This window comes from Balaenoptera physalus (assembly GCF_965194825.1).
Source record: "Balaenoptera physalus genome assembly, chromosome: 5".
NCBI lineage: Eukaryota > Metazoa > Chordata > Mammalia > Artiodactyla > Balaenopteridae > Balaenoptera > Balaenoptera physalus.
In genome coordinates this window covers 75,190,996-75,212,737 of record NC_138884.1, presented here as the reverse complement: position 1 = coordinate 75,212,737, position 21,742 = coordinate 75,190,996, and the positions used below count along the sequence as shown (strand labels likewise).

General features: G+C 34.5%; 1 protein-coding gene and 1 long non-coding RNA gene across 2 annotated transcripts in view; one reads left to right on the top strand and one right to left on the bottom strand.

Moving 5' to 3' along the window:
• Positions 1-11,473, top strand: part of LOC309662098 — a 306,967-nt gene extending 295,494 nt beyond the window's left edge. Inside the window, exon 2 of the long non-coding RNA XR_014264513.1 lies at positions 11,189-11,473. This is a non-coding gene — a long non-coding RNA (uncharacterized lncRNA). The remainder of the gene's footprint in view (positions 1-11,188) is intronic.
• The window catches only part of PDCL2 (phosducin like 2), a 67,735-nt gene continuing 50,631 nt past the window's right edge, over positions 4,639-21,742 (bottom strand). Inside the window, exon 7 of the mRNA XM_082464492.1 lies at positions 4,639-21,720. The gene's annotated coding sequence lies outside the window, so the exon portion shown is untranslated. The remainder of the gene's footprint in view (positions 21,721-21,742) is intronic.

Below are 21,742 nucleotides of genomic sequence, written 5' to 3'. Positions count from 1 at the left end.
TTTGTCAATGTTATCTTCTCAAAAAAAAAAAAAAAAAAGACAAACAAAAAACAGCCATTAGTTTCATTTATCTTTTATATTATTTTCCTAGTCTCTTTCATTTATTTCTGTGCTACTCTTTCCTTCCTTCTGCTAACTGCTTTAAATGTTTTGGAGCATTTTCCTGTGAAGCCAACTGGTCCCAGGCTTTTCCCTTCTAGTTCCTTGAGGTGTAGTTAGGTTGTTTATTTGTGATCTTTTTTCCCCCCCTGAATCTAGGCATTTATTGCTATGAAATTCCCTCTTACACTGCTTTTGCTGCATACCATCTGTTTTGGTATGTTGTATTTCCATTTTTGTTTCTTTCAAGGTATTTTTTAATTTCCCTTTTGACTTCTTCTTTAACTGATTGGCTGTTTAGGAGTGTGTTATTTAATTTCCACACAATTGTTAATTTTTCAATTTTCCTCTTATTGATTTCAAGTTTAACACCATTGTATGGAAAAGATAGGTGGTACAATACCAATCTTCTTATGTTTGCTAAGGCTTGTTTTGTGACCTAACATATGATCTATCCTGGAGAGTTTCCACGTACACTTGAGAATACGTATTCTGCTGCTGTTGGGTGGAATGTTCTGTATATGTCTGTTAGGTCTATTTGGTCTAAGGTATATTTCACGTCCAGTGTTTTCCTTCATTCTTCTAGATGACCTATCCATTGCTGAAAGTGGGGGTACTGAGGTCCCCTACTATTACTGAATTGTTGTCGATTTCTCCCTTAAGATCTGTTCGTATTTGCTTAATATTTTTAGGTGCTCCAATGTTGGGTGCATATATATCTGCAATTGTTATATCCTCTTGATAAATCAATCTCTTTTTCATTGTATAATGACAGTCTTTGCCCCTTGTTATCATTTTTGATGTAAAGTCTATTTTGTCTGATATAAGGTTAGCTACCCCTGCTCTCTTTGGTTTCCATTTGCATGGAATATCTTTTTCCATTCCTTCCCTTTGAGCCTACATGTATCCTTAAGGTGAAATGAGTTTCTTATAGGCAGCATATAGTTGATCTTGTTTTTTAATCCAGGCAGCTACTCCATGAGTTTTGACTGGAAAATTTTATCCATTTACATTTAAAGTAATTATTGATAGGTAAGAACTTTCTCATGCCATTTTATTAAATGTTTTCTGCCTGTTTTGTAGTTCCCTTGTTCCTTTCTCCATCTTGTGATGTCTTTCTTTGTGAACTGATGATTTTCCATAGTGGTATGCTTTGACTCCCTTCTCTTTATCTTTTGTCTATCTACTGCAGGTTTTGTTTTATGATTATCATGAGGCTTACATAAAACAGCTTCTAGCTGTAACAGTCTACTTTAAGCTAACAACTTAGATCACATACAAGAACTCTAATCTTTTACTTTATGCTATTGATGTCACAATTTACCTCTTTTAATACTGTGCATCCATTAACAAATTACTGTAGCTATAGTTACCTTTTTTAATATTTATTTATTTGGCTGTGTTGGGTCTTAGTTGTAGCAGGTGGGATCTTCGTCACGGCACACAGGGTCTTCAGTTGCAACATGCAGGATCTCTAGTTGCGGCATGTGGGATCTTTAGTTGCAGCATGTGAACTCTTAGTTGCAGCATGTGAACTCTTAGTTGCAGCATGTGGGATCTAGTTCCCTGACCAGGGATTGAACCTGGGCCCCCTGTATTGGGAGCGTGGAGTCTTAGCCACTGGACCACCAGGGAAGTCCCATAGCTATAGTTAACTTTTAACACAGTTGTCCTTTAAACCTTTATATTAGAGTTAAGTGATTAACTTAACCACCATGTTACTCTCAATACTCTCATATTATCTAATACTCTGAATTTGATTATATACTTACCTTTACCAGTATGTTTTATATTTCCATATGTTTTCATGTTACTAATTAGCATCCTTTGCTTTCAGCTTGAAGAACTCCTTTCACCATTTCCCATAAGGCAGATCTAGTGGTGATGAATACCCTCAGCTTTTGTTTGGGAAAGTATCTCTCCTTCATGTATATAAAACAACCTTGCTGGGTAAAGTATTCTTGATTGGCAGTTTTCTTCTTTCAGCACTTTGAATATATCATCCCCTGTACTCCTGGTCTGCAAAGTTTCTGCTGATAATTCTGTTGATAGCCTTATGGGGGTTCCCTTATATGTGAAGAATTTTTTTTATCTTGCTGCTTTTAAAATGGGCTGGATTTTACAGAGTTGTATTATAACATGTCTTGGAGAAGATCATTTTCAGTTGAAATTTTGGGGTGACCTGTTAGCTTCAACCCGCATGAACTTGGATATCCAAATCTCTCCCCAGATTTGGGAACTTCTTAGCCATTATTTCTTTAAATTAGCTTTATGCTTCTTTCTCCCTCTCTTCTCCTCTGGGATTCCAATAACGAGTAGATTGTTTCTTTTAATGGCATTCCATGATTTACACAGGCTTTCTTCACACTTTCTCATTCTCTTTTCTTTTTGTTTCTCTGACTGGATGGTTTCAAATGACCTGTCTCCTCATCCGTTATTTCTTTCTTCTGCTTGGTCAAATCTGCAGTTGAAGATTTCTAAGAAATCTTCACTTCAGTCATTGTATTCTTCAACTCTAGGATTTCTGTGTTTTTTTACTCATGGTTTCCATTTCTTTGTTAAACTTCTCATTTTGTTCACTCATTGTTTTCCTACTTTCATTTACTTGTATGTATTCCTTTAATAGTTCAGTGAATTTCTGCAAGAGGATTATTCTCAGTTCTTTGCCAGATAGTTCACAGATCTCTTCCTTTAGGGGCAGTCATTGGAGTTTTGTTAGTTTCCTTTGATGGTGTCATGTTTCCCTGATGATTCATGATCCTTGTGGCTCACACTGGAGTCTGCACATTTGAGAAAATGGGCACTTCTTCTAGTCTTTACAACATGCTTCAGCAGGCAAAGTCCTTCACCAGTCAGCCCATCCAGAGATTCTGGGTGACACATAAGGTGGTTTCCACAGGCAAGTTTACTGCTGGAGCCATGGGGTAGGCAGGTGTGGTGCCTGGGTCAACAGGTGGGCAGGCCAGATGCTTGCATATTCAGGGACCATCCTGGTGCCTGGGTACAAGAGGGAGGACCTGATTCAGGGCCCACAGAAGCCGGTCTGGAGTCTAGTTCCACATGGGCCAGACTTGAGCTGGGGTGTGTCAGGGACCTGTCGTCATGGTAGTTGGCCAGGTGCTGAGCCCAGCTGGGAGTCTGCGTTCACAGGCATTGATTAGGAACCAGGGGCCACAGAGGCAGTTGGTGTTGGGATGTGCCAGGACCTGGGTTCATGGTAAACTGCCAGTAGCCTGGTGCTATGGAAGATGCCCAGGGTCATGGAAGGCAGCTGGTGCTGAGGTGAGTCAGGAGCCTGCTGAGGGCCTGGTGCCACAGTAGTTGACCAGCACCAAAGTAACCCTGTAGCCTGGGTTCACAGCTGGCTAGTGCTACAATGGATCAGGGGACTGGGTTTGTTGGAATTCTCATGACCTGGAGCTGAGGAGTAGCAGGAGCTGCCTGAGGCCACTGGAGCTGACAGACACTAGGTAGAGATGGGACCTGGGTTTGCAGGAGCAAAATGATGTTTTGGCAAGGGATCAGTGATAGGAATCCCTATGCTGCCAATTTGGTCTGATGATGAAATCTCACATACTACTGCTAATCTTTAATAATTAAAGATTTTAGAAACTTAAAAATAAAGTCTTGAACATATGGTTTAAATCTTACTACTTAAATAAATGTGTTTGACCAACTAAAGTTGCCAGAGCATTAATTTTCTTAAGTGGATGATTAGTAGACTATTATGAGTGAGAACTCTCAACTGGCACAAACTAGAGAATTTACATTTGGGCAGCTAAGTTATAATGTGGAATATTACTCCCACTTACAGTTTAGTATTCCAGTGGTGTGAAAGTTAGTCTCAAACTCCTTAAGGAGCTTAGAGTCTAACTGGATTATATACAACTAAATATTCTTTTAGATAGGAAGATAAATTGCAAGACTATCATGTTATATACAATAATGTTAAAATATTTGCTAAATATGAATAGAGTAAATATACATAAAAATATGGATACATCAGTTGTTTCTGCATTTACCTATGCTCAAAACCTATTGAGTATATACTATGGCCAGGCATTTTAGGTACCAGGGCTGTATGACTGAACAAAACAAAGTCCCTACCATTAGAAACTATGACTTATGTTAGCAATATAATATTTTCATTTTTATTCTAATAGTATGTACAGAAAGCACTCACTAGTAACACCTTTAGAGAATTTTAAAATGTCAGGGCCTTCAAAAAAAAGGTAGTGAGAGGCAGAGTGAGCCTAGCCTGAGGAAGAAGAGACACTCTCCTCTAAACATATACAGGCATATGACTTGATGAGAGTTGAAAGAATAGAATAAACACTTGTTTCAGGTTGGGTATTGTTCCAGTGGTGCCATTATACTCTTGCTGTATACTGTAAACCATATGATTATAATAATTATTTTAGGGCTGGTAATCACAATGTAGTACAACCTAGGTTAAGTGACAAACACATTTATAGAACATTTCATTACTATTGGATCTTTTAAAACATGCATTAATGTTTTAGAACAAAGACAAACAAGAAAACGTCAAAGATTTATTGAAAAGCAAAGTTTTAGATTGTGCCTAGAAGTCAGTAGATAAGTTCCCAATCTCCTACACCTTCAGCAAGTACTTTGCAATTGATTTAAGTATAGCCATAAAGATCTTTAATTATTAAAATGATGTAAATTACATTCCAAGGCAGAAAAAATCCTAATATTATTTCTAAAATACTGAATTTTTAAATGTTGAAAAAGTATTTGGAGACCAAGACTTTATTGCTATAAAGATAAATTACTAACACCATATTCCGTAAATCTTCCACTACGTTGGGGATTTATTTTCAGTCTTTTTGATGATTTGCTGTGTAATGCTGTTCCTCTAAGCTAAGTGTTTAGATTTAATCCCTATACGTTTAATTTTCTTATGTGTAAAGTTACTTGAATTATCAAACTACAATATACTGACAGTTTCAGAGTATCAAGCTGTAAAAACTGGCTTGGCCAGTCAATTTGGGAAACTGGAAAACAAATATTATACACATTCAACAAATGACACTGAACTAGTCTGCCTATATACGTTTTCAAGTAATATTAAATCACAGGGCAAAACTTCTTTCTCTTTTGCCCTAAACCTTATCTATAGTCCCTCTCTCATAGTGAATCTGCAAAAAGATGTAATAATATTCTGAAAATAGATAATAACTACAGCAACAGGTTGTGAATAAATAAAGCAATATAAAGTGGCATCTTAAATAATAACCAATACCTTCACTATATAAGCAGTAAAATTTTCATATAGTTATTTGTCAAATGTCCTTGTTAAAGATGTCACTCTTTACTTATATTTAAAATATTCCCTAGAAATTAAAGAGAAATTACCTTTGAAATATATCATAAGTCCTCAGGGGCTGTGAGTATAGGCTTTGATTTTTATTTCCTGACCCAAGTAAATGCCCTTTTGTTGTCTGAAAGATGTTTATTTAGATTAAAATCTTAAAGTACTCCAAATATTTTATATGAATCTTTTACTCACTACTGAAATCGAATTAACTATTTCATCAATTAAAGATAAGTAGTATATGCCCAAAGTCACAGAAAGCTGCTTGCTATCTTCATTTGTAAATGGAAGAGAAGACTGGCAACTGGTGCCTGAAAAAATTTTTTAATACTTTCAGTATAAATTAATTTTAATCAAATATCAAAAAAAACTAGAGCGTTTTTTACTTAATGCAAAGGAATAAAGTTACACTTAACATTTACTGGATAAGAAGCTATTGTGCAAAGACAATTTATAAGCTTTTATTTTGTTTGTATATCCTGTTAGTCTCTTAAAACTTGCATATTATTGATGTAATACATGCCCATGGTTTTAAAAAAACAAATAGTAAAAAACTGCAGTCCTGTTCGCTAGAAGCATTCACTTTCACCTACTTGTCTGTAGTTTTTATATTTATCTCTATAATTATAAATAACATGTCTGTATTTCTTGACTAACTTCAAATTATGTCTACTAACTCCTTGCTATGAAACAAGAAGATTTAGTTCACATATACTGTCTTCAATCTGCTTTCTTCTCTCCTCATTCCAATGGCAATCAATCCTATTTGAGCACTTGATATGTAGTTAGTAAGACTGAGAAACTGCATTTTAAATTTTACTCAACTTTAATGAATTTAAATTGCTAGATGTAGCTAGTGGCTACCATATTAGATGGGCAGTTCTAAATTATTCCTACCTTTAGGAATGTACAAAAGTTTTCTTTTCTTTATGATCTAGTACTATAATCAATTTTTGTATATGTTCTATAAATGCTTGGAAAGAAGGTATAGTCTCTATTTTTCAAGGTAGGGTTCAGTTTATCCATCAAATTTTGCTTATTAATTGGGATATTGTTGTTCTATAGCCTTAATTTTTTGTTCACTTGATACACTTTGGTCTAAGAGAGATCTATTAAAGTCCACCAGTAAAGTTTTTCTGAATAACTTTCCAGGATCACTTTTACTTTTCGAATATTAATGCTCTACTATTTTTGCAGGTATATTTGGTATTTCTTCATTGTAAATTATAAACTTTACAATCAAAATACCCATCTTTGTCTCATTTAATTCCATCTTCTCTCTATATTTACATTTTACAGATAGTTCTATTATTTTAATAAGGTTTTTATTAAGATAATACTTTTGTAATCACATCATATGTATTGAAGTCCGTCTTCCATTTCTTCACGTTACCTATTAGTTCTCTACTATAAGCTACGTTAAGATGTTACACTTTCTCATCACCAGATTTCAACCAAAAACATGATCTTTCTTACGGTCTACCTTTCTGCCGTTAGGTATACTTCTATTACTACACTTGTTGATTTTAAATGCTATGGACTTCTAGTTACTACACAGGAGGCAACTAGCATACTTAGCACACTTATTCAAGCTCCCACCTTCTTTTCCCTTTTCCTTCTGAATTGTTAGTTGTTTCATTATTAGGGTATAGAGCAGACTAAGGTCTGCTTAAATATCAATTTCTCAATGAAGACCTTTCTGTCCACACAATTTAAAATTATAAATCCCTCTGTCCCCACCCCAACACTCCAGCCCCCTCCCCTGATTTGTTTTCCTCCATAGTATTAATTAATCACCATCTAACATACATTTAAGTTAAGAGTTTCTCATCTGGTTTCCCCCAGTTGGAATGTAAGCTCCCCAAGGGCAGGCCTTTTTGCATTCTTTGTTCACTGCTGTAACACCAGCAACTAGAACAGTGCCTGGCACACAGTAGATGTTCACTAGGTACTTGCTGAACAAATAGGATAAAGTCCACTACTAAAAGTATATTCAAAAACTGTTAAAAAGCTTTCCTGAGAGAAATTAAAGGCCTAAATGAATACAGAAGTATATTATGTTTATGGTATTGGAGGACTTCCATTACCAGATTTAAAGCTACAGTAATCAAGACTTTGAGATACTGATGTAAAGATAGATATAAAGTTCACTACATAAAATAGAGTTCAAAAAAAGACCCACACACATATGATTAATTGATTTTTGACAAAAGTGACAAGGTAATTCAGTGGAGAAAAAGAATAGTCTCTCAACAAATGGTGCTACAACTGTATATCTACATGGAAAAAAATTTTTTTAAGACTCTCAACCCTTTTTCATATCATATATAAAAATCAACTGAAATGAAACATATACTTTAAAGTAGACAAACAGTTCTTAGGACACAAAAATATGAAGCATAAAAGAGTTAATCAATTTGATTTCATCAAAATTTAAAACTTTGCTCTTCAGATACCATTAAGAAAATATAAAGGGCAGCCATAGATTGGGAGATCAAATTTTCACAATTCTAATAACTGATAAAAGCCTCATATCAGAACATATTTACAAAAACAAAAACAAACCTCTTACATCTCAGTAAATAAGCAAACAACCCAATTTTTTTAATGGGCAAAAGATCTGAGGAGACACCTCACAAAAGAAAATATATGAATGACCAATAAGCACACATAAACATGCTCAATATCATGTCATTAGGGAAATGCAAATTAAAACCACAATGAGATATAACATTACATACCCACTAGAATGGCAGAAATTCAAAAACGCTGACAATACCAAGTGTTAGCAAGAATGCAGACCAACTGAAAATCTCACATTGCTGAAGGGAATGTAAAATGGTAAAACCACTTTAGAAAACAGTTCATCAGTGTCTTGTGAAGTTAAACATATAATTACCATACAGCCCAGCAATTCTATTCCTACATATCTGCCCAAGTGAAATGAAAACACATGTCCACAAATGTTTAGCAGTTTTGTTTATAATAGCCAAAAACTGGAAGCAATCCAAAGGTCCAACAACTAATAATTATAAACAAACTATGCCATATATCATACAATGGAAAAGTATTCAGAAATAAAAAGAGAAAACTACTAACACAGATGAGTATCAAAAGCATTATGCTAAGTGCAAGCTAGACCCCAAAGACCATATACTGTAGTATCCCATTTATATCATACTGTATAAAAGGCGTAATTGTATTAACAGAAAACAGATTGGTGGTTGCCAGGGAGAGAGAACTTTTCAGGTTGATAGGAATTTTCTGTATCTTGATTGTGGTAGTGGTTACAAAAATGTATACATCCGTCAAAATTCAACATGTATACTTACAATGGATGAGTTTTAACATATATAAATTATACCTCAATAAATCTGATTTTTAGAAAGTATACTAGGTCAAAACTAAAACCCAACTACCCAAAACCCAAAAGAATAACTTAATACAAAATTGCTCAGGAAAATTGAGTATTATGTGAAGCTTCTAAAAACCAGTAGGGAGTTGTCCACACCCAAGTAGGATGAAACAGTTTGCAGCAGGTCAACATTCTTCTTGAGAACAACTAGAAAAGCTAAATAAATTACAAAAAAACATATTTTTAAAGGCAGCGTATAGATGTCTTTAAAACATGGGGGACAAGAAGGTCTACCACTCCAGGGAAGGGGGAATCTTTTAAAGGTGTTTAGATGATCTGCAGTTGCTTTCCCTGGGGGTATTTCCAGATTATGGGCTGAGGGTGAAGGCTGAAAACTTGAGATTTGGCCTGTACAAAACGTTGCTGCTGAGGAACCAAGAAACCAGGAGTGCTTTTGGTGTTCACACAAGGCTGGAGTAACAAAAACGGCAAACTGCAGGGACCTCAAGCTCAAGGCCAATATCTCTCACAGGACATTTGCTTAATTTTAAAACAATACAGGGTAAGCGGCTAAATAATAATTGAAAAACTTTGAAAAGCAAAGTGAAATTTTCCACCTTTGGCTCTGCTAAGGGGATAAACACCCTTTGAAACGAAATGAAAGGCTTTGAAATGAAAGTCCTGGAAAACCACAACCTACAAATAAAGGAAAGAAGAAGAATACCACCAAACTACTCAAATAGCAACCTAGCCTCTGTATAAATTAAGGTGACTGGCTCCCTAGTCTATCTGCCTAGAAGAAAAGGTAAACACCCTCTGGCAGAACATACTTGGTGATGCTTGCTTTATTTTGTTTTTTAATTCACAATGTCTGGCATTCAATCAAAAATTACAAGACATAAACAAAAACAATCAACCAACTTGACCTAACTGATATTTACAGAACACTCCACCCAACAATAGAATCCACATTCTTTTCAAGTGCACATGGAGCATTTACTAAGACAGATCATATTCTGGGCCATAAAACAAATAAATAAATTTAAAAGGATCCAAGTCATAAAAGTATATTCTCTCATCACAAGAGAATTAACTTTAAAATAACAGACGGATCTCTGGAAAACCCTCAAATTCTTGGAAACTAAATAATATACTTCTAAATAATCTCAAGGTCAAAGAAGACATCAAAAAGTAAATTAAAAAGTACTCTAAACTGGATGAAAATGAAAAACAAATATATATATTAAAATTTGTAAGCAATATTTAGAGGGAAATTTGTAGCACACATATAGTGGGGAAAAAGGTCACAAATTAATGACCTCAGCTTCTACCTTAAGAAACTAGAAAAAGAAAACAAACCTAAAGTAAGTTAAAGAAAGGAATTAATAAAGATCAGAGTCCAAATAAGGAAACAAAAAACTGGAGAACTAGAGGAAATCAGTTAAACCAAAAGCTGATCCTTTGAGAATCTTAATAAAATTAATAAATCTCAAGCCAGACTGATCAGGGAAAAAAGAGAGAAGACACAATTTCCCAGTATCAGGAGTGACACCAAATCTCTGCAGATTATACAGATACTAGACTCATGATATATTCTATAGCTATTTAAAGGATAATAAGAGAATATTATAAACAACTTTACTAATTCAACAACCTAGATGAAATGGACAAGTTCTTTGAAAAACCTAGCAACATATGAAGTGACAGAACCACACAACCACATGAAAAACAACAGAACAATATAAGTAGACCAATGATTGATGCAGTTACTGAAATTAATAGACAAGCATTTAAATAATTATAATCAGTATGTTCAAGAGACTTGAAGTCTATTAAAAATGTATAAAATAGGATCAAATGGATGTTTTAGAATTCAAAGTTTCAATGTAAATTAAGAACACAATAGATTGGCTTGGAGAAAAAATAAGATAGTTGTTGGTATACTATAAGATAGGTCATTATAAGATACCCAAACTGAAATATATAGAGAAAAAAATTTTTAAGAGAAATGTGAAACATGATGACAGGGCGTAATAAATGTTTAAATTAAAATCCATAAAGGAGGAGGGGGCAGAAGCAATAATTGAAGACATAATGACAGAGAACTTTCCAAAACTAAAAGCACCAAGTTACAGATTCAAAAAAGCTCTATGAACAAAGAGCAAATACAAAGAAAAACACAACTCAACACATCATAGTCAAACTGCTAAAAAACTATGACAGAGAAGGAAGGCATTTTGAGAAGTCTTTTGGAAAAAAACAAAAGAATTATTAGCAAGACTATAAGCTGACACATTACCTTCAATAAGACTTTAACAGAAAGCCATAAGACAATGAAATAACTACTGACATAGAATTCTATACCCAGTGAAAATATAACTCAAAAAAAGGTGAAGGGGCTTCCCTGGTGGCGCAGTGGTTGAGAATCTGCCTGCTAATGCAGGGGACACGGGTTCGAGCCCGGGTCTGGGAAGATCCCACATGCCGCAGGGCAACTAGGCCCGTGAGCCACAACTACTGAGCCTGCGCGTCTGGAGCCTGTGCTCCGCAACAAGAGAGGCCGCGATAGTGAGAGGTCCACGCACCGCAATGAAGAGTGGCCCCCGCTTGCCACAACTAGAGAAAGCCCTCACACAGAAACAAAGACCCAACACAGCCAAAAATAAATAAATTAATTAATTTTAGAAAGGTGAAATTAAGATGTTTTCAGATAAACAAAAATGGAAAAATTCACTGTCAGTAGGTAGGTCGGTATTAAAATACATACTACTAAAGGAAGTTATTCAGACAGAAGGAAAATGATCCCAGACAGAAACAGAAATGCAGGAAGGAAGAACCCTGGAAAGGGTAAACATGAACAAAAATTGACTGTCCAAAACCATACTATCTTGTGGAGTTTAAAATATGTATAAATAAAATACAGAACAGTAACAATGCAAAAAGGTTGGAGTATGAGTTAATGTGTAAGAAGCTGTCATTATTGGGGAATGGTAAAAGTAATAATTTGTGTTATCTGTATCATAAGTAATTTGTATTGTAAGTCAAGTATGCTTGTTTTAACCTCTAGAATAACCACTAAAGGTATAATGAAAGAATATATAACTAACAAATTAATAGGAGGAAAACCAGGAAAAATAATTAGATTAACACCAAAAAAAGAGCAAAATAGGAGGGATAAAAAGGAATGCAAAACAGATGACTCAAAGAAAAGTCAAAGTTGATGGTGGTTACAAACTTGGCTATTATCAGCAAAAATGTAAATGAATTTCAGTTGACCCTTGAACAACACAGGTTTGAACTCCACAGGTCCACCTGTACACAGATTTTTTTCCAGTAGTAAATATTGGGTTCCCCAAAAAGTTCGTTCGGTTAATGATTACGTTGTTCAATAAATTTCTTGGTGAAAATGAAATACGTCTTTTATTTTTACTTAAAATCAAGCAAACTTTTTGGCCAACCCAATACTTCAGTAATAAACGATCCGTAGTTGGTTGAATTAAAGCATGAGGAACCCTGAACACTGAGGAACTGCATATATGGATGAACCATGGAGGGACCCACTATAAGTTATACATAGATTTTCGACCTTTTCAACCACACAGAAGGTTAGTGCCCCTAACTGCCACAATGCTCAAGGGTCAACTGAAAACAAAGTAAAAGACTAAGACTAGATAAAAATAATGAAAACATTACTTTACAAGTAAAGATACACAGAAAACATGATGAGAGGAAAAAAGCAGTTTATAAAACTGCATATATTCCACTTGCTATAAAATTGTAACATGTACATGTACATACATACACACGCACACCCACACCCATCCCAACTGCCTTAGAAAATGCTGAAAAAAATATTAACAGAGCTTTATCCCTGAGATTTTGGGTGATTTTTTTTCATCATAGATTTTCTTTGTAGTTTTTGGTACTTTAACTCTTTCCCAAGGAACAAGACTCATTTTTATAAAAAACAAAAAACTATTTTCAAAAGAAAAAAGTCTTAAGTTTTAATAATGATCAGCCCCAACAGAAAAGACTTAAAAAAAATATAAGAATGTGATCAAGTCTAAACAGAAGCTAAACAATGTAAACCTGTTTCATACAATAAACTACTGGTGAAACAGACACCTTTATAATTACAGATATATTATATCATCACCATTTCTGATGGAGACAAAAATTACCATGTAAGAGTTGGAAATAGCATTTTCCATTAACTAATGTTTCTCTCATTTCTCTTCTCGCTTCTAATAAAATTTTGTGAAATTTCTATAGAACTACGTAAGTTAAAGTTGTAAAATAAAATTTGAGATCTAACTTATTTCATTTTAATTTGTGGGTTTTTTCCTAAATAACTTCTAATATTGTTTCAACTAAAATTTAAGTTTCAACATAGAAAAAAACAGTCACCGGTTTTCCATAAATTGATTTGGCAAAAGTATCTCAAAGAAATATGCAATACCACGCACCTTGGCAACATCTTCTAATAACTGTTTCATTGTTCTGAGTCACATAAAAAGGTCAAGTACTCCCAAACTCTCTATGTAGATACAAAACTCTAAGCAACTTATTGAAATTGGAACTCCCCTCCAAAAAATGATAAGAGCCATGTTTGGTACACACTATGAAAGTAACAAAACAACAGAAATAATAACAGCTAACATTTACTGAACAATTAACTATGTGATAAACACTCATTATTCTAATTACTTTGCACATGTTGTTTAATTCTCACATAATATTATGAACTAGTATTATCTTCATTTTACAGATGAGAAATTGAGGTAATATTTGTCCAATCACTAGCAATAAAACCAGGATGTAAATGACAAGCAGGCTAGCTATAGAGCTGTGCACTCTTCATCCCTATACCATGCTGTAAATGTAACTAAGACCTTTAAAGTAGTTTGCTGTCTTCGTTACTAAATTTCAGGTAATAATAAGCTTTATTTAGAATAAAACCAGATATTTTAGTAATCTGATCATGTCACTGATAATAAATAAATGGAAAAAATAAACACCCCAAAATTTCCTATTTTCATGACAAAAAAGCAAAAAGCAAAAAGCAGTCGCTATCAAAAGTAATAGTCATACCGTAACACCATACACAAAAATAAATTCAAAATGGATTAAAGACCTAAATGGAAGACCAGATACCATAAGACTCTTAGAGGAAAACATAGGCAGAACACTTTTTTTTTTTTTTTTTAACATCTTTATGGGAGTATAATTGCTTTTCAATGGTGTTAGTTTCTGCTGTATCACAAAGTGAATCAGCTATACGTATACATATATCCCCATATCCCCTCCCTCTTGCATCTCCCTCCCACGCTCCCTCTCCCACCCCTCTAGGTGGTCACAAAGCACCAAGCTGATCTCCCTGTGCTATGCGGCTGCTTCCCACTAGCTATCTATTTTACATTTGGTAGTGTATATATGTCCATGCCACTCTCTCACTTCGTCTCAGCTTACCCTTCCCCCTCCCCATGTCCTCAAGTCCATTCTGTACGTCTGAGTCTTTATTCCTGTCCTGCCCCTAAGTTCTTCAGAACCTTTTTTTTTTTTTTTTAGATTCCATATATATGTGTTAGCATACAGTATTTGTTTTTCTCTCTATGACTTGCTTCATTTTGTATAACAGACTCTAGGTCCATCCACCTCACGACAAATAACTCAATTTCGTTTCTTTTTATGGCTGAGTAATACTGCATTGTATATATGTGCCACATCTTCTTTATCCATTCATCTGTCGATGGACACTTAGGTTGCTTCCATGTCCTGGCTATTGTAAATAGTGCTGCAATGAACATTGTGGTACATGACGCTTTTTGAATTATGGTTTTCTCAGGGTATGTGCCCAGTAGTGGGATTGCTGAGTCATATGGTAGTTCTATTTTTAGTTTTTTAAGGAACCTCCATACTGTTCTCCACAGTGGCTGTACCAATTTACATTCCCACCAACAGGGCAAGAGGGTTCCCTTTTCTCCACACCCTCTCCAGCATTATTGTTTGTAGATATTTTGATGATGGACATTCTGACTGCTGTGAGGTGATACCGCACTGTAGTTTTGATTTGCATTTCTCTGATGATTAGTGATGTTGAGCATCCTTTCATGTGTTTGTTGGCAATCTGTATATCTTCTTTGGAGAAATGTCTATTTAGGTCTTCTGCCCATTTTTGGATTGGGTTTTTTTTTGACATTGAGCTGCATGAGCTGCTTGCATTGTTTGGAGATTAATCCTTTGTCAGTTGCTTCGTTTGCAAATATTTTATCCCATTCTGAGGGTTGTCTTTTCGCCTTGTTTATGGTTTCCTAAAGCTTTTAAAGTTTCATTAGGTCCCATTTGTTTATTTTTGTTTTTATTTCCCTTTCTCTAGGAGGTGGGTCAAAAAAGGATCTTGCTGTGATTTATGTCATAGAGATAGGCAGAACACTCTCTGACATAAATTGCAGCAAGATCTTTTTCAATCCACCTCCTAGAGTAATGAAAGAAAAAAAAAAACAAAAATAAACAAATGGGACCTAATTAAACTTAAAAGCTTTTGCACAGCAAAGGAAACCATAAACAAAATGAAAAGACAACCCTCGTGCAAATGAAGCAACTGACAAGGCATTAATCTCCAAAATACACAAACAACTCATGCAGCTCAAAAAAACAAACAACCCAATCAAAAAATGGGCAGAAGACCTAAATAGACATTTTTCCAAAGAAGACACACAGATGGCCAAGAGGCACATGAAAGGATGCTCAACATCACTAATTATTAGAGAGGTGCAAATCAAAACTACAATGAGGTATCACCTCACACCAGTCAGAATGGCCATCATCAAAAACTCTACAAACAGTAAATGCTGGAGAGGGTGTGGAGAAAAGGGAACCCTCCTACACTTTTGGTGGGAATGTAAACTGGTCCAGCCACTACAGAGAACAGTATAGAGGTTCCTTAAAAAAACTAAAAATAGAACTACCATATGATCCTGCAATCCCACTCCTGGGCATATATCCAGAGAAAATCATAATTTGAAAAGATACATGCACCCCAATGTTCATTGCAGCACTATTTACAATAGCCAGGACATGTAAGCAACCTAAATGTCCATCAACAGATGAATGGATAAAGAAGATGTGGTACATATACATAATGGAATATCAGCCATAAAAAAGGTCGAAATAATGCCATTTACAGCAACATGGATGGACCTAGAGATTGTCATACTGAGTGAAATAAGTCAAAGAAAGACAAATATCATATGATATCCCTTATATGTGGAATCTAAAAAATGGTTCAAATGAACTGATCTACAAAACAGAAATAAGAGTTATAGATGTAGAAAACAAACTTATGGTTACCAGGGGCGGGGGGTGGCTAGGAAGAGGGATAAACTGGGAGAGTGCGATTGACATATACACACTATTATATATAAAATAGATGACTAATAAGGACCTACTGTAACTCTACTCAATACTCTGTAATGACTTATATGGGAAAAGAATCTAAAAAAGAGTGTATATATGTGTATGTATAACTGATTCACTTTGCTGTATAGCAGAAACTAGCACATTATAAATCAACTATACTCCAATAAAAATTTTTAAAAAGTAATAGTCATAGGAACCTGATAAAATATGTAACTTCCAAAAACAGGCAACAGAAGACACCTTAAAACTACTGCATTAAACTTTAAGATCATATCTATTTTCCCCTGAAAACAGTTTAACTTAACAGTTTTTCTCCCCGATTTAAACTGAAGGATACAGATACCTAAGAGTTGAATAAAATTTCACAGAAGTCCTATACACGGGTAATGTCAATTCTTTGGGTGAAAGTATTCTTTCTTGGTATTCAGACTTTCCTTTTAAGGAAGTTTTTTGGAGCAATCAAACAAACTCTCTGTTCTGTTGTAAAAAATGTTACAGCTTAAATTTTAATTGAGTATGTGCAGACTGCTTCAAAGATTCCTACCTTATTTGAAGGCTTATTCAAGAGCAATGCTATCCAAATCATGTATGCTCATGAAATGCAAAGTTACTTTAATACAATTCAAAGTTAAACCTACCTTAGAAAGAAAATATACCATTATAAAAATCTTGGAGTCTTCATTATTATGAATCAATATTAGATAATTTATCGTATGCTTCTGGCATATTTTTTCAACAAAAAGCACAAGATTTCTGTTTAATCTCAACATTAATACAAATTCAGTATAATTCTACTTGAATTCTAATTCTTCTGAAGACTATTCTATTGAAATTTTTTTAAGTGCCGACTCTACCGGATGACTAATGCTGTCACTTCTAAAAGTGACCATTTTTTTATAATTTTTTAAAGTATTTATTTATTTATTTATTATTTGGCTGCTCCATGGGGCATGCGGGATCTTAGTTCCCCGATGAGGGATCAAACCCACGCCCTCTGCAGTGGAAGCGCAGAGTCTTACCCACTGGACTGCTAGGGGAGTCCCATTGTTTATAATTTTAAAAACTGAAAACTTGCATCCAACAGAAATAGACCAGTAAGTAAATTATTACACAAACATAAATGAGGGTATCACATAGCTATTAAAAATAATAATGTTGTAGACAAATACTGACATAAGAATGTTCAAGATTCACTGTTAAATGAATAGAATAGTTTGCACAACAGTGGATGCATTATGAGACCATTTTGTAAACATCACATGTCTATAAGTGTACATGTGATGTCTGTAAGTGTATGTACACTTATAGACATGTGATGTGGCTAAGCAAAACACAGGGAGAAGATATTTCAGAAGGTTAACAATGACGTTTCGTGGTTGTGAGAATTCCAGTGGTGTTTTCAGAATTTAATTCATGCTCTGCATGTTTCCCAAGTTTTCTACATTAGGGATATACTATTTTTATAACTGGGGGGAAAGAGATTAAGAAAGAAATAAGCTATTTACGTTACAGCCATATTTTAATGCAAATGATAAATTCTTAGCAAGGTATATGGTTTAACTCTCACTGTTGCAACACCCATTTGTGTTTTATTTTTTAAACACAAAATTTTGAACATGAATCAATCTGTACTTTCATTTTCTACTATTTTGGATGGGAATTAGTACATATCTGATTAAATGTGCCCTCTGAAAAAGATCGGAATTTTTGTCTTATCCTTGGATCTTATTAATATAAAAATGAAAAAATATTTCTGAAAAATAAAAGGTAAATCACATTCTAAACAGTATCCTATGAAAGTCAAATACATAAAAATTTATTTTTTACAAGTGATTTTTCTGTAGACTTCTAAGACTTAAAATAATAAATAGACTTACATCTTTATGAAATACACATCTAAAATAACTAATAACTCAAAGTTGACACTATACTTATGGGAGTTTAGGTAATTTAACATTCACATAATCAAAAACATGGAGAAAAACAGCAATCTCTTACCCACCTAATTCACAGGAGTTATACCTAACAGAGCTATAAAAATAAGTAACAAATGGTTGTAAAGCAACCTACAAATATAAATGCCATTATAAAAATCTCAGTCAATTAGCAAGAATTAAATTGCTCTGACACTTAAAATGTATTCTGTAATTCATACAACTCCATCTAGAATTTTAGACTCAGAAAAGGAGAAAATACAATGTCCACTGGTACAATGCTTACAAGAAACTACACTTTAAAATTATTTTTTTACTTTATGCATCTGCAAAGAACTGGAAAGAGACACAAACAATAAAAGGTAGTTTTGCTGTGGAACTCTGAGTTTTCACCATATTGTTGTTTGCTTTCATAGTTTAAAATACGTACAGCAAATAAATATTTTATTTGACACAGCACCAGAAGTAAAAATGTGGGGGAGAGGGGACATTAAATATGTGCTTTGAAGGAAAAAAACATGATAGGAAAAAACAACTTACTTTTAATACTAACACTGCCTGACATATTAGATGGTAGACAACAGTTAACTGGCAGAATTAAACCTCCTACTCTAAAATCCTGAAATCTAAGAGAGGCTGTATTATAATGATCAAATAAAACATCAAATGGTTCTTTCCAGTGGGAGAGAGTAAAAAGCAAACAAACAAAAATAAACTATCAATTAGTGTTCATAAGTGCCTGCTATGAGGATGCAATTTAACTCCTTACTTCCTTATCCCTTAAGAGCTAAGATTTGAGCTTTATAAGTTTGTTCTATCCTTTCTTAACTATTTAAAACGTTGAGATATCTACTCTCCCTCCAAACTCCATGCCCACAAAAATAAAAAGCTAGAAACAGTCTTACCCTTACAAACCTCATGTATGTTTTTCTTCTGGAATCTATCATTTCCTATCTTGTGTTATAATCATTACATACATGCTCTTTTAACCATACTAGATTTCAAACCCACTGAGGGCAGGGTCAATTATACTGCATCTTTCTATGTATCTCACATAGCTTAGTAAAGTGTCTTGACTAATACTCAACTTTCTATCACCTAAAAAGAATTAAGTCTTGCTAATTATTCGCAGCTTGGTTTAAAAAACAAAACAAAAAAAAACAAAAAAAAACCACCACCTCTGGAACTATTAGAAGGGCAATGTTCTCTCTGAGTGGAAGTATGCATGCAACTTGTCTGCTGTCAGTAAAGCACAAACCAGACCAAAATGCCTCTTCTCCCCTTTCCGCTTCAAAGGCTGGATTCCATCCAAGGCTGGATTCCATCCAAGTCAATCAATGTCTCTTAGTTAAGGACAAAGCCTGCCTAGGTTCACTTCAGAGGACCAGGAGAGGCTGATGTAATCTAAGGGGCTTTCTAGTGGTCTGCAAGTACAGAATAAAATCAAAGCTTAACCTGTGAGCTACTGACCAGGTCAAAATCCAAAGAAAACGCTAGAATGTGGACCCTAAAGAGTCCTATAAAAACCATGGAATCTATGTCTTACAGGTGAATTCAATCTACATCACATAAAGCTCACACCAGTTAAGATCTCACTACAAACTCTGTAAATGTACCCCAAACCAACCAGCCCCTCACAAGTGAAAAGATGAGAGTGTCCTAAGGTGTATACTACATGTTAAACTTTCTCACATACTCCAGGTCATTTCCCTGTCCTGTGGGTTAGTAACAGCCCACAGTAGAGGCAAACTGGTAAAGTAGACGATCAATCAGTATAATTCTATTTTCAAGACTGAAAAGTCTATGTTTGTAAATGCACAGAAAAAAAGAACTGGAAGGTTATATAACAGTGTTATCAGCAGTTATCTCTGGGGAGAGATGTGACATAAAGTGGAAGTGTGCAAACGGCGTTTTCTCTTATTATATATACACTGTATTGTTTTAATTTTTCATGAACATTGACTTACTTCTATAATGTTAAAAACAAAATTTTAAGTAAAATTTTGAAACGCGATTCTGTTTTTTCAAAAAGACTGAATAGACCCACATGGAATTCAAACGAAAAATAAATGCCATTTGCAGAAGTTTGGCTACTAGAGACCTACAGACCAAACAGAAATAACACAATTATCCTATCCTACAAAATAAAAAGGAATGCTGATAACATAACAAAAATGCCCATAGCAACTGTCACTCAACACTCACTACTTTTGATTATATAACATTAGCCACCAGAGGAATTTTGACTACCCACCCCCCAAAATTACATACTGCTTATAACAATCCATAAGTCGTAAAAAGTTTTTAGTGTTTTGCACCAACAGATCATTGACTATCGGTTTAATTTTCCATAAGTAGTACTATATACATATATACAAATATAAATTTACATGTCACTGAGGTTCATGTCTGATTGCCTTGAGAAAAGCATTTCCCAATCTGAAAAGCAAACTACCTGGACAATCAATTCTTTTATCATTTTAATGGAGTGTTCATATTCTCCAACTATTTGTCATGACAACTTTGGAGTTAAAATAAGTAAAAGTAAAATTTTATACAACTACGATTCCTGGGGAAGAAAGGAAGGGAGGACAAACTATGCTCTGAAAACAGCATAATCCAGCCATAATGCCAAATGAAAATAACGTCATATATTTTAGCAAAGCAAAATAAGACTAAACATCTTTAAGAGTTAAACTGGTGACCTCAGCCTCTTAAAAACTGAAGTATAGATAGCCAAACTTATCCTAAACTTTCTTTCAATTTTAGTTCATTTTCCTAAAGAAAATTAAAAGAAACCATATTGAAAATAGTCAAAATTACCATAAATTAGGAAGGAAAGACAAGCAACAAAACAACCACATAGCAAATTATTTTGGAGAGGAGAACTCTGTTTAATCTAGTTTATAAACCCATAATATAGTCAAAAATATTTTAAAATATAAGGACATACAGTGTGCATGTCATTTCCCACTATCCCCTCATCAGGCTACTTCTCCCTCTGCCCCATCATTGTTAGTTTTCCACTATCCCTCCAGACTTTCTTTGTACTTAGAAAAACAAACACAAATCTGTATTCTTATTCCACGGGTGCCCCCTTAACACACAAAGTAGCACATTATTCACACTGTCCTACATCTTGCTTTTTTTCTCTTTATAACATATTTTGGAGATCTTTCCATGTCATTACACAGAAAGCTTCCTCATTCTTCTTTTCACAGCTGAGCATGACTAGTTCTACCACAACTTTCATCTATCTTCTTCAGGCTAACCTTTAATGACATTCTGTTCAGTCAACTACTTAACACCTGAGTTAATTTCTTCCCCCCCCCCCAACGATTTTAAAACAGAGAAAGCAACTCATTACCTAAATTTTATCCTTTTTAGAACGTTTATTTTTCAACCGGGTAGAGGGAAAACGCCGCACAATTTTCTCCTCTTATCACTTAAAATGAAGCTCCAAATTAGAATGCAGACTTCAAGTGAAATTACCTTTTTTTGATTCGGGGGATCAGCATAATAGCCAAATCAACAATTACTGTAAAAGTTTCTTTACTTCTTGGGCTTTTCTTTCACTGTAAAAGAAGACATTGGTTT